Consider the following 17303-nt stretch of genomic DNA (forward strand, 5'->3'; position numbering starts at 1 on the left):
TTCAGATTCCTAAATATTGATGCACCTCAGAGAAGTTTCTAAAGTTCTAAATGATAGAACCAGCCTGTACTTTCTACCATTAGAGTTACATTTGTGACAAAATAAAAGTTACAGTGAGTGGTCAAATAAAAATGGGGCCCAAAACCTTGAACCTGAAGGAATTAATTCTTGACAATTCAGCTTTCTTATAAGTGAATCATCTTAAAAGTCTGTCAGAAAACTATCAGTGTAGGGTGTTGAGCTTTATTCTCCATCCATCCATATTCCATGAAAGAATGTTGAGTCACTGTGAGCACTGCTCCAGAGATTCCTGGACAGCAGAAAAAATGCAAGTATTCCCTCATAAGGTGTGGCATTGCATGATGCCTATACCTGCTAATTTCACTAACCCTATTTGAGTTGCATATGCCCAGCATTCTAAGCCGAGATACAACACTGCCAACCTCATAAGCCTCTTGGTCCCTCTCCTCTGAGAACAGGAGGAATCTGAACAGAAGCAAGCCATAATTATGACATTCTGCAACAGATGAGAATGGACTGCAGATGGGTCAGCAACCCTGGAACCAGAAAGTCACCTTAGAGAGGACTTACAGATGAGGAGGAGATTGAACTAGAAAGAAAAGGCATATCAAAGACCTGTATTTATTACACTCTTGCAACAGCCAGCTTAAGAGAAAACATTGTATTAGATCCACAGTCTCATTATGGAGATGAACTATATACCTGAAGCAAGAACACCAATCACCAACAGATGACTGAGATACAACCAGCATTTTGTTTCTCTCGGTATATTACAAATAACCAATAAATTATTCCAAAAAAATTCAGTGACATTCTATGACCAAATCTGTGCCAGTTCCCTCTGAAATTCTATCAGGAATTTATAATCTATTTGGGAAGACAGCAGCCACATTGGAAGCATTAGGGTACCATTTGGCACTTACCTCTACCAGAGTAAATGCACGGTACTTTCTAAAGAACGTGTATTAGTTTCCTGAGGTTACTATGACAAATTACCACAAAGTTGATGGCTTAAAACAATGGAAATTTATTTCCTCACTATTCTTGAGGCCAGTAGTCCAAAGTCAAGGTGTCAGCAGGTGACACTGCCTATGGAGGATCTAGGGAGAATTTGTTTTTTGCCTCCTACAGCTTCTGGTGGTCTGCATTACTCCACTTGTGGCTACATCAGTCCAGTCTCTGTTTCCATTATCCCACTGCCCACCCTGTGTGTCTCAAATCTCCCTCTCTCTTTCTCTTGTAACAACATTGGCAATGGCCTTGTCCCACTCAGATGATCCCAGATAATCTCTGCATCTCAAAATCCTTCATTTAATAGCATTGCCAAAGACCTTTCCAAGTAAGATTACATTCACAGGTTCTGCAGATTAGAACATAGACATATCTTTGAAAGGCCATTTTTCAGCCTACCCACAGAGACAAAAGTCTCTGGGAAGTCATGGGAAGAATAGTTAGCATTTGTCTCTTATTGCTGAGATGATGGGTCTTGAGAAGGTCCTGTAAAGATGGCTAAGATTTAAACTGGCAAGCACAAGAAGTTGGGCATTCAATGTGGAGGGACCAGCAGGTGCAAAGGCCATCGTGTGTTTTCAGCAAATGAGGCATGAGGCCATATGTGGGGCCCATGGGGAGTGATTATCACTGCTCATCAATCCCTGATGGAGGGCATGTAGTAATGAGCAAGGTCAATCAGGCTGGGCAGTTAGGATGGAGCCAGATTATGCAAGCTCTTGAAACACAAGAAGCCCAAACTTGATCTAACAGGCAACAGGGAATCGCTGTGCATTTTTAAATGGGAAAATACCATGATGGCTAATTTTCTAGATTTTTAAATAAATTGCCACATCTTCCCAGCCTGTGCTCTTTTATTTATCCTATCTCATTAGCAAAATCTAAGCCACAATACTTATTATTTTCATAAGTTATCTTTTTTTGGAAACGGTAACAAGAATTCAGTATAATTCCCATAATGAAAAGTTGTGCTTCTAGACGTAGCCATTTCTGTTAGGCGAAAAATAAATAAATAAATAAATAAATATCCATTACTTGCTTGAAGGAAAGGCTCTCTTCATGAGCAATTATTTATACATCTGGCTTATAATAAAATCATATCATGCAAATGAACTGGATTGAGTCAAAGATGAAGTTCTGATTATAACAATATGGGGCTTTGCAATATTCCATTAGGGAGAAGGGAAATGCTAGTCAGCAACCCAACCAGGAAAAACTATTTTGGTCCATAAATTATGCAGCTTTGTGTTTATTCAATTAGGTTAATCCTAAATGAATCCTTCTGTGAAAACTCTGTGTAAACACTGCAACATACAACAGGAAAGCAATGCTGAAGGGATGCCTGCGAGGAGGGCTGCCGATTGGATCTGCCCCATTGTGGAATGACTCCACTTGCTCATTCACTTGACTCCACAAGCATCTCCAACAGTGTGAGATCAGGTTTAATAAAAACCCCGTCTGGCTCTGGGGCTGTGCAAACCCAGGTGAGGCCTCACAAGTCCTTAAAAGTTGATTGTTTGGGGCTGCTGCAACACCAAAATTTGATGGAGGTTTTATTAAACCTGCAAGAACCTTAAGAAGACATATTTTAAAAGCCAATATGGAGTATTGGGAGGATGCCCTTGTGGGTGCATATAAAAACTCCCTTGCAGTATGGGGATCTGATGGGCATTTGTCCCTTTTCCTGGCTGTACATTGAGTAAAACAGGCCAATACAGGAATCTATGCACCCATCTGCATTTGCTATAATTCCATTTCTACATCAATAATAAATAATTAATTAGCCATCTTAAAACTAATATATGAGAGCTTTTACATTTCAGGAAAGAACTTTCACCTCTCTGCAGCTGGCTTAGTGGCTGTTCTCTTCCTCTAGGCCTTGATGACAGTCATCTTGAAGCTCAGAGTTGATTTCTAATTGATAGAGATGCTACACACTATAAGCTCTCACTCCATTCTTTCTTGTCTAGTGATATAGTCAACACAGATTTAACTGTTTAGTTACACTGAAAGCAAGCAGTGTGCCAAATAAGAGAAACAAGGAAGAAGTGGTAAACGGAACAGCTGGGAAACGTTATCTTCCCCCAAGACAACAACGCTGGTGGTCAGTTACCATTGCTGAGTTTAGAGATAAGAGTAAGTGAAAACCCTCTGTGATGGGCACCACCCACCACCACCAAAATGTGGGTTATGTTAAAATTCCACAAAATGAAGATTTTAATTTGATGCCTTTGGATACCAAAAGAAACATTTTCAAAATGGTATTTATTGTAGTAATTTAATTCCTCTAAACCATCTGAAAGACACAACAATTTGGACACACCAGTGGTAAACACAGTACCTTGTTTTTCCTTCTGCCACTACCACTTAAGCTAGGAAGACTCTCGCAGCCTTTTGGAGGTGGTATATATCTATCAAGACTTTTTTTTTTTTAAGGAAACAATAAAATGCATAGAGGTCTCACAGGGAGATAGACTCAGTATTTTTGGATGACTCATCAAAGCTCTGACTTCTGCCAAACTTTGGAAATGTATATGGTCAATCTGAAGGTGCTGGAGGGTCATTAAATTACCAAACTAAGACTGTTTACAGGTTACTTTGAATAAAATGTTGTGCAGGTGTGAACCTTTAACCAAAGTTTGTGGGCATCATAAAATAACCAGAGTGCCAGAAATTCCATGTCTCAGGCCTTCTGTTAGCATAATATTTTGCTACCACTAGATTTGTCCAATTTCTTATAGCACAGAAAAGTTAACAATAATAGAACTAAATCCCAAAGTTTTTCAAAATAAGGTATTTGTAGGTGTATAAGCAGTCACATTTTTAACGAGCAATTCCAACTACAGCTTAAACTAAAATTGTGTTGTTCTCTTGCACGGTAACATAAAAGAAAATGTCCCATAGCAATTCACACTAATGTTCCTGAGGCTCAAGTTGCTCGCTATGGTTATAAAAGTTTGAAACTATTTCAGAATGGCCTATCCAGTTGGCCAATTCCTGAGTATTTCAGAAGTCCATTCAAAAATAAAATGACTAGGGTACCATTATGGCCTTGGTCAAATCTGGACATTGCAATTTTTCAGACACAAGAAGATTGCCAAAACACTTTAACAGCTTTCTACCACCACTGCCACCCATCACTTGGTCTGTCCCTTCTATGTGTATTGGTGTGACTGTGTGTGTGTGTGTGCATGTTTTCATTTATACATGTGTGTGGATATGGTGAGTGAGCAGAATGTCTCTCTCTGATTTAAATTTAGCCAATCAGGGATGTGAAAAAAAAGGCAAAAATGAAGAACCCCAATAGATCAGTTTTTTGTTTAAAAAAAGTGAATGATGGGGCGCCTGGGTGGCTCAGTCGGTTGGGCGGCCGACTTCGGCTCAGGTCACGATCTCACACTCCGTGAGTTCGAGCCCCGCGTCGGGCTCTGTGCTGACCACTCAGAGCCTGGAGCCTGTTTCAGATTCTGTGTCTCCCTCTCTCTCTGACCCTCCCCCGTTCATGCTCTGTCTCTCTCTGTCTCAAAAATAAATAAACGTTAAAAAAATTAAAAAATTAAAAAATAAACATTAAAAAAAGTGAATGGATACTGACTCTATGGCTTAACCAAGAGGTCATAAGCTCCTCATTCAAATCCTGCATTTTATTCAAAATTCAGAAGGGCAGAGCCATTTCACCTTGAAGCAAAGGGACACTGTGCCCCAGGACAGCCTGTGATCTGGGAAATGTGAACATTGATGAGGACCATTCAGAAGTGGCTCAGTGTTGCCCCTGTGTCTTCTGTGGCATTTTTAGGACATGGACAGGGACCCCTCACAAAAACTTTCTTGCTCTTGCTAATGTTCTTGTTACAAATTTATAAATGCAGAAATAAAGTTGTCCACAGCCTTTCATGTATTTATTCAACAAATATTAATTTCCCATAACTCTGTGATTTAAGTAAGATGGAAACAAACACATATAAAACATAGTACCAGTCCACAAGGCAAACATCAATAAACAACAAACAAGTCTAGTGAATTGCCTCTTCCACTTTGTCAGTAATGCTATCATTTATTCCTACTAAACTTTTGGCAGACAACTTGATGCTGTTTGACCCATGAAAAACAAGCCTTCTAAGACCTACATGGTTATGACCTCAGTTCCAGAGACAAATCTCCTTAGACAACAACCAGAAGGAGAGTGATGAACTCAAGCGTCATTGACCATTATTTTGATCAAGACTATTGATTCGTTTGACCTGATTAAAGCTGGTACAATGTCTATTTCTTTCAACATACTCACCCACAGCCTTATGTTTTATCATTTTCTATGATTCAAATTAAAAATTAGAATACAAATATTACTAGTGTATTTTTAAGGGCACAGAACAAGTTTTATTTTCTCTATATCCTACCATGCCGAAATGAGGTGCCTTCCCCAGAGTAGTCATTTAACAAGCAGTTAAATGGATCTATTCAGAGTTTTCTGAAATACCTAAACAATGACTAAAATTAAATTGTAAATTTTAGGATGAAAGCTCATTTCTAGATTAAGACCAAAAAAAAACCCTGTAGGTAAAAAATTTAACACAATAACTTCTCAGAATCAACCCATTTAGAAATAATGCTAATTTTTGTCTGACAAAATTATCTATAAACTTACTTATTCATTCATTGAGTCAACACATTCTTATTGAACACCTACTATGTGTTGATCTTTTGTTGAGATGTCAAGTTTTCAAATGGTCATACAGGGATGGATAGGTTGTCTGACCTAAAACCCATCTCTGAGGGATCTTTGTGCTCTCTGCACTAGAGTGAAACCTTACAGAAGGTCAAAATGTCAGGTACAATACAGTGTTGTATATTTAATTACTCTACAATTCCTTTCTTTTTCCTCAGTGGTTTCATTCCCTTAACTCACACTCAGTTCCTTTTTCTCTAGCTCTATGTATATGCCCAGAGGTTATTCACATTTCATGTTAGAAATACTATATCTGTAAAGAAAGCTAAAGAATTGGTTTATGAAATGTTCACTTTGTTTCAATAAAACTGCTAGCCAACATGTTTGGCATATAAGCTCTGATTTCTCTCATCTCTCAGTCCTAAGCCACTATAACATGGGAGACTTTCAGAAAAGATTACCAGTGACAAGACAGTTGCCCCAAATTCTGGTCACCTTTGGATTCCTCAAAAGAGACAAGGCATTCCATTTATTTTGCCCTCTCTTGTGTGCCTTCCATCCTACCTTCTTGCTCTAAAATATCACAATAAAACCTCTCTCCTTTTCTCCTCCATGGGCCTGGGCTCCTGGGCTTCTCCTGCTTCTTCCCTCGCCTCTAACTCCAGCATCGATCACTGTTGATACAGGCTGAGGCCTGAATGCACACCACACTGAAATTATTACTCTCCAAGATGACTCCTCCTCTGATTCCTAGTGGCTATTGTAAACCTCCTATTCTCTTCTCAGCAGCTTCTAAAACAGGTTTGATAAACTCATCATTTAGGCAACCTTCATGACCACAGCCAGATCTTCCCTGGACTAATAATTGTCTCCCATAGGTAATTTTTTTAGGCTACTGATCATTTGTCTTACTAATCTCTCTATTTGTTCCTGCAGCTAATAGCAGATCCCCAAATACCCTCTGTAATTTTCTAACAAGCAGAATTTCAATTCCCCATAAAGAAATCCCACTTTAAAGTGTAATTAAAGATCATCTAAGAAAAACAGAGCCAATTTTGAACAACCCACGAGCAATTTTTTTCCTCTGCCAGGAGGAAGGGTGTTTAGGGAGAATCGAAAATCATTTTGCAAAATTATAAACAGGTTTAATGCAACCATTTTGATCAGCGGTCTTGTTATCAAGTAATAATATCTTAAATTAAGGTAATGGATTTTAAAAGGAATAGATTGAATAAAAATCATCTGCTATTCAACAGGCATATCAACCAAGCAATTACTAATTCTGTTTATAACTACAGCCCTTTACTCTTTTTAAAAGGGCAATGAAAGCAAAACTTGGTTTGTGAGCTCCTATTAAATTAGCATTGATTTTGTTTTACTGCCAAGCTAAAGAAATATCAACATTAAGGAGTTCTTTAACCCTATTTAAAGTATGCACACTTGCATAGAATTTAGTCCACAGGTTGTTTATCTTGTTATTTACAATGAAGTAAAAAAAAATCAATCCCAGCATAGAAGTTGTACGCATGGCTACAGAAGAAAATATGACTATTTGAGAAATTATTAGAAAGCGGCAATACACTATTAGGTAGGACACAAAATGGTTTGTGCTGTTCAGATGTAAATTCACTGAAGTGCAATCCAATGTTAAATGTTAACAATTGGCTGCATTTGATCCGTTACAGAAAGGAAGGGCTCACTTAAGGCAAACCGTGACATTTCCTCAATAGTTCTTACATTTGTAAATATATAAGGTGTTCAGAGGCAAAATATTTTGGGTTGTTTGGAGACAAATATAAAAGGCAGGGAATAATTCACGTATTAGATTAAACAGCAAATAAAGTACAGCTTTCCTAGTTAAAAAGAAAAATATTCAAATGAGAAAAAAAGCAGTCAAGCTTTGAAACATAAAAATTGCAAAAGCTATGATAAAATATGGCACAACATTGACAGAAGTATCAAAACCACTCGAGGAAGTCAGCACTTGGTGTGGCCACTATGGAAGCAGTATGGAGGTTCCTCAAAAATGTTTAAATAGAACAACCATATGATTCAGCAATCCTAACTTCAGGTCTATATGCAAAGGAAATAATATCAGTATCTTAGGGTAGCCTGGGTGGCTCAGTTGGTTGAGCGACTCACCCTTGGTTTTGGCTCAGGCCATGATCTCATAGCTTGCGGTTCGAGCCCCATGACAGGCTCTGCACTAACAGTGCCGAGCCTGCTTAGGAGTCTCTCTCTGTCCCTCCCCCACTTTCTCTCTCTCCCAAAATAAATAAATAAACTTAAAAAAAAGAAAAGAATACGTTGCTTACCGGGGTGCCTGGGTGGCTCAGTCAGGTAAGCGTCCAGCTCTCAATTTCAGCTCAGGTCATGACCTCACAGTTCATGAGATGGAGCCCCACGTCTGGCTCTTTGCTGACAGTGCAGAGCCTGCTTGGGAGTCTCTCTCTCCCTTGTTCTCTGCCCCTCCTCCACTCACGCATATGATCTTTCTCATTCTGTGTCTTAAAATAAACATTTTTTAATTTTCATTTTTTAATGTTTATTCCATTATTATCTTGAGAGAGAGAGAGAGAGAGAGAGAGAGCAAGCAGGGGAGGGGCAGAGAGAGAGAGGAAGACAGAAACCCAAGCAGGCTCTGTTCTGTCAGCGCAGAGCCCAATGCAGAGCTCAAATCCACAAACCATGAGATCATGACCTGAGCCAAAACCAAGAGCTGGACACTCAATGACTGAGTCACCCAGGTGCCCCAACTTTTTTTTTAAAACCACTATCTTAAAGAGATGTCTACACTCCCATGATCTTTGCAACATTATTCACAATAGCCAAAAACATGGAAACAACTTAAGTATCAATTGACAGATTAATGGATTAATAAAATGGGATACACACACACACACACACACACACACACACACACACATAAAGTGAAATATTATTCAGCCATAAAAAAGAAAATCTTCTCATTTGTGACAACACAGATGGAGCTTGAGGGCATTAAACTGTATGAAGTATGTCAGGCAGAGAAACACAAATACTGTATGATCTCACTTATATATGGAATTTATAAATGTCAAAGTCATAGAAACAGAGTGTGGATTAATGGTTACCAGGCATGGGGGAAATGGAAAGATGTTTGTCAGAAGGCACAAACTTTCAAATATAAGATGAGTAAGTTCCAAGTATAGTATGGTGATCACTGTATCCTATATACTGTATACTTGAAAGCTGCTTTGAAAGTAGATCATAACAACAATAATGAAAAAAGGTAATAATGTGAGATGAAGGATGTTTTAACTAACCTTACTGTGTTAAACATTTCACAATATATGCGTGCATCAAGCCATTACATTGTACACCTTTAATTTATACAATGTTATATGTCAACTATATTTCAATAAAGCTGGGGAGGAAAAAAAGGGAAAAAAGGAAGTCGGTGGAGCTAAGTCTGGCTAATATCTGCAAAGATGTCTTGCATATTTGCACCAGGTTTGTTGCAAATATGATAGCAATATGTTGAAGTCTTCTACTTTGCAAGAACCTGATCTTTTTCAGATTATGCGAATCTAAAATTGATTGAAAGAAGGACAGCTATTAGACCTGTGTCAAAAGGCCTTTCCATAATAGAAATGTACTAGCCATTTTGAAATTTAATCATAACCCTTCAGATCTTTCTAAGCCCCTAGAAACAATTTCTTTTAAAGTGTAGTATAACTTTAAATGAGTTCTCCATATTCTATTTTTCTCTTACATACCACTGTGTTAGGATATGTTGAGTATCTCAGGAGTTTCTTTTATAAGTAAAAACAGAGAATTAGGGAGTGCAAACAAATTCTATTATCAAGATAATTCAGGACACTCTCAGTCATTGAAGGGCTTGTGCCCAAAGCCTGTCTGGGTATCCTAGAAACACTGGAGCATGGAAACCACTTACCTGTCTACCAAATTCCTACTCAAATAATACAACTTGTTCTTCTTCTAGTTACATAACAGAGGAGATAGGGGAACTAAAATTTATTGCACATTTACCATGTGGCTAGCATTGTGCTAAGCATGTTCCCATGCATTAATGTATTCAATCTTCGCAACAGCCATATGCAGATCCCCATTTTACAGAGGCTACTTACACATAAAGAACCAATGTTAGGGTAACTACAGCCGTGCCCAAAAATTGTTTTCTTGGTATCAGAGAGCAAAACCAATAGAGATCATTTGAAAATTTTTGCTCACCCCCTGCAAAAATTCATCATGGTAATAAATGGTCCCCAAGTTTTTTTAGTCATCTACTGCTCTCAGAAAAAAAAAGAAAAACTTTTGTGCACACACAATACATGCATATTTATTTATTATAAATTATATAACATATAGCATATATTCTTGTCAGTATCTAATATCTCAAGACATAATATCAGCCTAGGGCAAGGTTCATGGTTTTAAAATAGTAGATATAAATCCAAATGACAAATAGCATTCCTGATAGTTTTGAATATTTTTGGCTAAACTTCTTGTCAGAGTACGATTAGCTCAACATCAATTTTACCATGTGAAGTGGCTGAGGAAGAGTCCATCTTGCAGGAAGAAAAGGATCTACTCCGCAGCTTTCTTGTGAGTTACTTGCTGTGCATTTTTAGTACTAGATTAAAACTAATTCTTTTCCAGAAATCTTGTTAAACTACCTATTAAATGAGAGTTTGAACAAACAAAAAACAAAAACAAAACAAGATAGCATTCAAAAATACGCTTGCCCACATAAAGAGCAGTGCATCTAACGACCAAGGTGGGAGTCAAGAGTCCCCCACATGCCCCTCCATCCACTCCCTGCACGTTGAAACGCCCTCTTCTTGTCCATCCCCTGGGAGTCGAGTGATCGCTAGCTATGGGGTGGGGGAGTCCAGCGAAAGCAACAGCACCCGTCCATATCTCAAATAATTAGTGGTTTGATTTCATTTCTTTATATAAATTAATATAAATGTTAATATAGCCTTTCTACATTCCAATGCCTCAAGTGAGTCACCCAGTGCTGGCCCCTAATTTGAATACTACTGCTCTAATAAAGAGAGTTAGAAGTCAGCATAGACGCATACATACTCCCTTAATACAAGGTCTTCTTGATTGATTTTAACTACTTCCCAAGACACATCTGCCTAATTTCTCATGATAGAATAAGGAATGGAGACAATATTAGAAAATGGTTAGAAGCCCCAGCCCTGCCATTTACTAACAAGTTACTTCCACCCCTGTGAGGTGCAATACTTCTTTTATCTACAATTGTGAGGATTTGTTGAGAAACATTTAGAAAATACTTAAAAGGCATAGTGTGAGCACAATAAATATCAACTGAATTATTACAAAATATTTCATGCTAAAAATATTTTAATGGGCAGTCTCCCATAGGAAATTATCTTCCCAGGAATTAGGAAAGCTACATACAATTACCATATAGTTATTCATATTCTGTGGAGCCCTTTCCACAGGCAAAGCCTGATTACATCAATATATCATTATGCCAGTTGAAGTCCTAAATCGAGTCCCAACCCTTGACCTGAGTTCATAAGAGACAGATTCAAACAATAATCATTTGACTTTAAAAAATAAATAAATAACAACCAAAAAATAAAGCTCTTTTGGGGGAGGCAGGGTGAAAGAATTAAAATAAATCAGTGGTCCCCAGACCAGCAGAATCAGCAGCACAAGGGAGCTTATTAAAAATGCAAATTCTGAATCAGAAACTCCAGATATGGATCTTGTATATAAACAAGGCCTCCCAGTGATTCTGATCCATGCTTAAGTTTGAGAACTGTGAGTATACATTGTACCTGTCTTCTAAAACAAACAGACTGTAAGACTTACAGTCTCAACTAACAGGTGCATTCATTTCCTCTCTATAATTTCCCTGTAATGAAGTAAATTCTCCTCCCTTGTGGACATTATAATGTTAGAACAATGATAGGGATAATCATACTCGTTAAATTTGGTTTGGTTTAGAAAAACCACTTAAAGTTAAACACAAACATTTGGCCATAATTCAGGACTCAATTTGTTTCATTATAAATTCAAGATTGTTACTGTTCATGAGACATTTTTAAACACAGTTATATTCATGGGTTATAATTTCCAATACAACTCGGTACAATAAGTAAAATTTAATAACTGTTCACTGTCCCATTTTCTTAGTAATACATGTATGCTTCATAGATGTTTTTTTAAATAAGGAAACAAAAAACTCCTCTACTTAATTTTCTCAATATTGCATTTGATACTATTAGCTAAAAAAAAAAAAACAGGTTGCCCTTATTATCTTTTTACCTTTTTCAGTCATCTTAACTCACCGCATGTCACTGTTCATTTATCTTTTTTTTTTCCATACTGTTCAATTTGTAAGTATATCTGCAGCCCCATAGACAAATTTTTGAAAGAAAGTACCGTGCATTTTTCAATATAAAATTATTTTTGAATAATAAAAATAGACTTCTAGATAAATAATTCTAGATATTTTATTTACTGTTTAAACTCAAGTGTGTACATTTAAAAGTGCCACCAAAATCCATAGACCTGGATCTCCTCTATGAATCACTTCCCTTAATACACATTACCCTCCCTTTGAATGAAGCACTCTTTATTAATGAGCTGCTCTCTCATTTACACATGGTTTGGGGCCTGCTGGCAGAGACTTTTGCCCACTCACGTGATATTATTTGTAAGACAGAATGTGGGTGACTTCAAGGCTTAGATGACCTTTCAGTATTAGGACTGACAAATGAAATGTTGTAATACATTTGCAAAATTTGGTGAAAGAAGAAGAGAACATTCTCAGATAATAAAGTATGGCCCAAGTCCAGACAGCCAGCTGTGAACTTGATTCTTTAAAAATGATTTACATGGTCCCATTGCACTGTCTCTACAATTTTCTTTTTACACATCAGTCTGGATCTAGATTATATATGTAAGATTTATTTGGTGTTTTTTGTTCACTTTGATTTATTATTGCACTATTTGGACTCAACTTTCTCTGAAATGTCTTCTATGAAAAATGATGTAACATTTATTGCATTTATTATACTTAACGATAAACCTTTCAGTAAATTCACCAATGTAAAAAATGGCCAAAATAACATACATTTAATTTAATGCAACACATGATTTTACTTTAAGAGATTTTACATGCACAAAAATCCCCTAGATTTTGGCCTTTATCTAGGGCAACTTGCTTTCAGCAGGAGACGAGTTTGAATCAATTCTTTTCCATTTTAGATTATATAAGGGTCAAAATTCTTCTGTGAACCGCATAGTTATATGTGAGACATGACAAAGAAAGGCAAAATCTAACCATTGTTTCTAGCCAAAAGGTTTAAATACTACTTGTTTGATTCTCCCTCTTTCGTGTAAGTTTTAAGTGTTTTATTTCTCCTACCAAAAAAAAAAAAGTTGATAAAATCTAATTCTAAATCAACTTTTTGTGGTTAGATAAATACTCCTAAATGGAATGGAATGTGTTCATCAATTTAAAATGCTTTTCAAAACGCCAGTCATGCTGTAAATCATGCAATCTTTAGTTGGGCATGGATTAAAAGGGTTAACATATCTTTTCAGGTTAATTAAGACTTGATTTGAACTAACTCAATTCTTTCCCCCCAATTTAATGCTTCTATTTTCTACCAGTGACCTGAAAACATTTGATTTCATAGATGCCAATGTAGACAAAAAGCTCAAAACACCAAAGAATTGGTTTTCATTGAAATGGCAACTTGTTCATTTTGTATAAGCTGGTTGGTAAAGTTCACATTTCCACATTTCCACACTCCAAATTTCATACTTAAGCAATTTAGACATCTTATTAATATTGTCATGGAATGCTTAAGTTTATTTTCTTGACCTCTGATTAAATTTAAAATTTTGATTATTTCTCCTATAATTTATTGTGAAACCAAAAGGACTCACATTTCATAAATCTTTTAAATATGCTACCATGAAATTACCTAATTATACATTTTACAGTCTAACCCATAAGTGAAAACAATCCATAGCATTAAAAACAAATGAACCTCAAGATGCTTAATTCATTTGAGGAGATGTCCTCATTTAAGGGTTTTTTTTTAGCCCTTAAAAAAATAAACAATGTTTTTCATATTTGATTGAAAATGCAATTGTTATGCAGAAATATACAAATTGTGTTTTAAAAGAAAATGAAGCGTCCTTTATTTTTGTAACAGAGAATATCATTCAAATTCAACCTGTCGCCAGCATATCACCTTCACTTTGGCCATACCAGGGAAAGTTAGACCAAGTGAGGCGTGGGGTGGGGGGGGGGAGTGGAGATGGGGGACAGGGTATGGAAAGCTAAGGAACATTAACTGGATAAAACACTAAGTTCACACAAATGAACCACTGATCCAAAACATTTGAGCTCAGAATGGAGGCCATTTCACATAGAATCATCACATCTCAGCACTGAGTTGTGGTTCAGGCTCTTTTTTTTTTTTCCTTTCCCCTTTGAAAGCTGAAACTAGTCAGCTTTGTAACTTTTACAATGAGAAGTCAGGGTACTATTAAATCATCAATTTATTTTAACTTGTAAAATAGCAATGATTTATAATTTGTTAACCACCCTATTGGCTTTGTTTTTTTCTAATATAGGGCACTTTCCTTTCCATGTATCATACTCATTAGAAAAAAAAGTTCATTAATCACGATTCCAATATTATTGTTTTATGTAATAAAAGGTCACTAAGCAATTACAGAGTTTCAGATCCCACACATTGTGCTGGCAGCTGGCCCACTCTAATCGCGAACCGTTAAACCTGCATTTGGTCACCAATACACTAAAACATTGCAAATGACATGGAGGTAAGACAAGATAAGCCCACCCTCATAATGAATGACTCCACAAAAGTCAAGTGGCAAAAGTAATTATAGAATCACATGGACCACTGGCCTTGAATTGTCATGGACATCCCATTTCATGTTCAGTTAAAACAACTCAGAGATAACCTTATGTTCAGCAGAAGCAGAGGCTGTATCACAGATGTACTTCAACTGACACATGCTTCTGTTACGAGAACCAATTGTCCTGTAGGAAAACAGCTTCAATTTCTTTATTATCAAGACGAATGAAACAGTTGTCCACAGTCAGATTGTATCCTAACTACACAAAAAGTCTTGTGTAAAGAGAAGAAAATGTTTTTAAATGTTGCAATAATCTTGTGTTGAGTTTTAGCAAATACCATTCAGCATCAGCAACTTCCCATGCATTCCCATAAAACTTCACAAGAAGCTTTAAAGTACATAACTAGCATAATATGATTAGTATAATTACCCAAAAAAAAGTGAGTACATTTAGATATGTCAACCGTTTAATCCGATGTAATTATCATAAAGAAAAATGTAATCAAATTTCTAAATAAAGGTGCTGACAAAAGCTGTATATAAATATTTAAAATTACTTAATGTGGTTTTTAAAATATTTCAGTGCAAATAAAAATCCCCTGAGCAAAATATTAAGATTAGTCATTAATTCCATTACATGTAACACGGAAAACTGAAAATTTCTTTTTTAACTAAGCAAGTAAAGGATTGCTTCACTGAGGCATCACGACAACAATCCAGCTACTCCATCATAAAAGTGAGCCATACGATGGAGCCCGTGACACTGTCACTTTTATCCAGATGGATATTTTTCTCCACAGCCTGTTAATGGACATTGTCAAGGTGATGATAAACACTAGCTTCTAGGCGCATATGTCAATATAGTCTATGATGGGAGGGAAAAAAATAAATAACCACAAATTCTAAGTACACTTACTGCTGTGATAGTCTCTACAACAAATGTGACACGTCAAGGTATTTCTAAACATTAACCATTTGTTCGAGTTCTAGGTCTAAAATAGCATCATCCTAATCTTATCAATTTGAAGTTGAGCAAAAGACCATAAAGTCAGGGGTGTCTTTGGTCTTGTAGCACATGCAATTCCAATTACTGCTCTGTTACTGCAAAACACTAAATGTTGGGTTTTTGATAAGCTGAAATGAATAGGAAGTGACAAACGAGACATAGTGTAGTCAGGATAAGAAATGTATAAAGGAAAGAAAAATGTTGCCAGGGCATGGGAAAAGGGAAGGAATGTTTCTGAGACCCTAAAAACTCTTGATATGGGAAACTGGACGGTGTAGAGTGTATTTATTACATTTTAAAGAATATTATACAGACCACTACTTTAAACTTGTGCTAGGAAGATAGTGTCATTCTTATTTTTCATTTTGCTTTGGATAACAAGAAAAATAGAACCAAATTTGGGGCCCATAGCTGAAAATTACAAGACTTTGTAGGGGTTTTTTGTTTGTTTTATTTTTTAATTTACCTTACCTCAGCTTTTTAAATGTTTTCATATTGCATCTATTCATTTTAGCTTATTTTATGTATTTTGAAAAACTGCCTCAAATTCTTTTTGGACAAAAGTGGGAATAACTGACATATTTCATTCAGTCTAAGTCCCCTTTTATTGTAAGATGCATCATTAGTGTCTATGCCATTAACAGGGGGCAATAAACCAGTAAGGAACCCACTGCCAATTGAACTTTGACACATCATCGATTATAAATACATCCTGATTTCAGAGATGACAGATGTGAAACAAAAATTAGTGAAATGCAGTAACATCATTCTCATTGCTATGTTTTAAAGTATTTTTTGACAGTTCAGTATGGTGCTAGGTTTTGGAGGACAATGTCAAGAACTGGGATTGTGAAGATGGTCAAGACATTAGCCATTATCTTGACCTACCCTCTTGTTTTACAGATGAAGAAGTGCAGAAGAGAAGACATAGTCTGAATCCTCAAGAAGCTTATCATCTCATTGCAACTTTAATGATTATATGCAACCTTAATGATCAATGTGAATTGGCTATCCATCAATTATGCAAAGAACAGGATATATTTATCACTAATATGTATATTAAACCTAAAACTAAACCTGAACTGAAAAGGCTTTTCTTTTTCTATGAAAAAAGACACACCACAATATCAACTGAGCATTTAGAAGTATCCAATGTTGGAGACAGATTTTTGACTCCTTGGGTTTTACACATCTAGAACGAGATAAAGTTTACATAGGTTTTGTGAAACTCTAATACAAATGAAGAATAAAATTTCTCTTGCACTTATAGTGTTGTATATGGATATAGAGAAAATTAGTCATTTGCGTCAAAATTTCTGATTTTGTTAAATAGTAACTGTGAACAGATTTTTATTTTTCTCACTTAAAGATTATCTTTATCCCTTTAAAATTTCTCATTGAATGATAAACCTGATAAATATATATTCAACATTAAGTTACACTCCATTTACAGTAGAGACAATCCAGTATCCATTATATATATATATTATATATATATGTATAATTGACATATATTATATATATATATAATTAGAAAGAACACCATAGTGAAATAAAACCTGATTGTAGGATAATTGGCAATATGAATAGTTGGAAGTTAATAGTGACTTTGCTAAACACAAAACATTTAAACATTAATGATGGTAGAAAGCTAATTAGTAAAATTTAATTGGATGTATGCAAAGGGTATAATGAGAAGAGTTAAAGCATATT

Source organism: Lynx rufus, unplaced genomic scaffold (genome assembly GCF_022079265.1).
Source record: "Lynx rufus isolate CCGP_SWC_20201006 ecotype Redwood Valley unplaced genomic scaffold, mLynRuf1.p SCAF_5, whole genome shotgun sequence".
Taxonomy (NCBI): domain Eukaryota; kingdom Metazoa; phylum Chordata; class Mammalia; order Carnivora; family Felidae; genus Lynx; species Lynx rufus.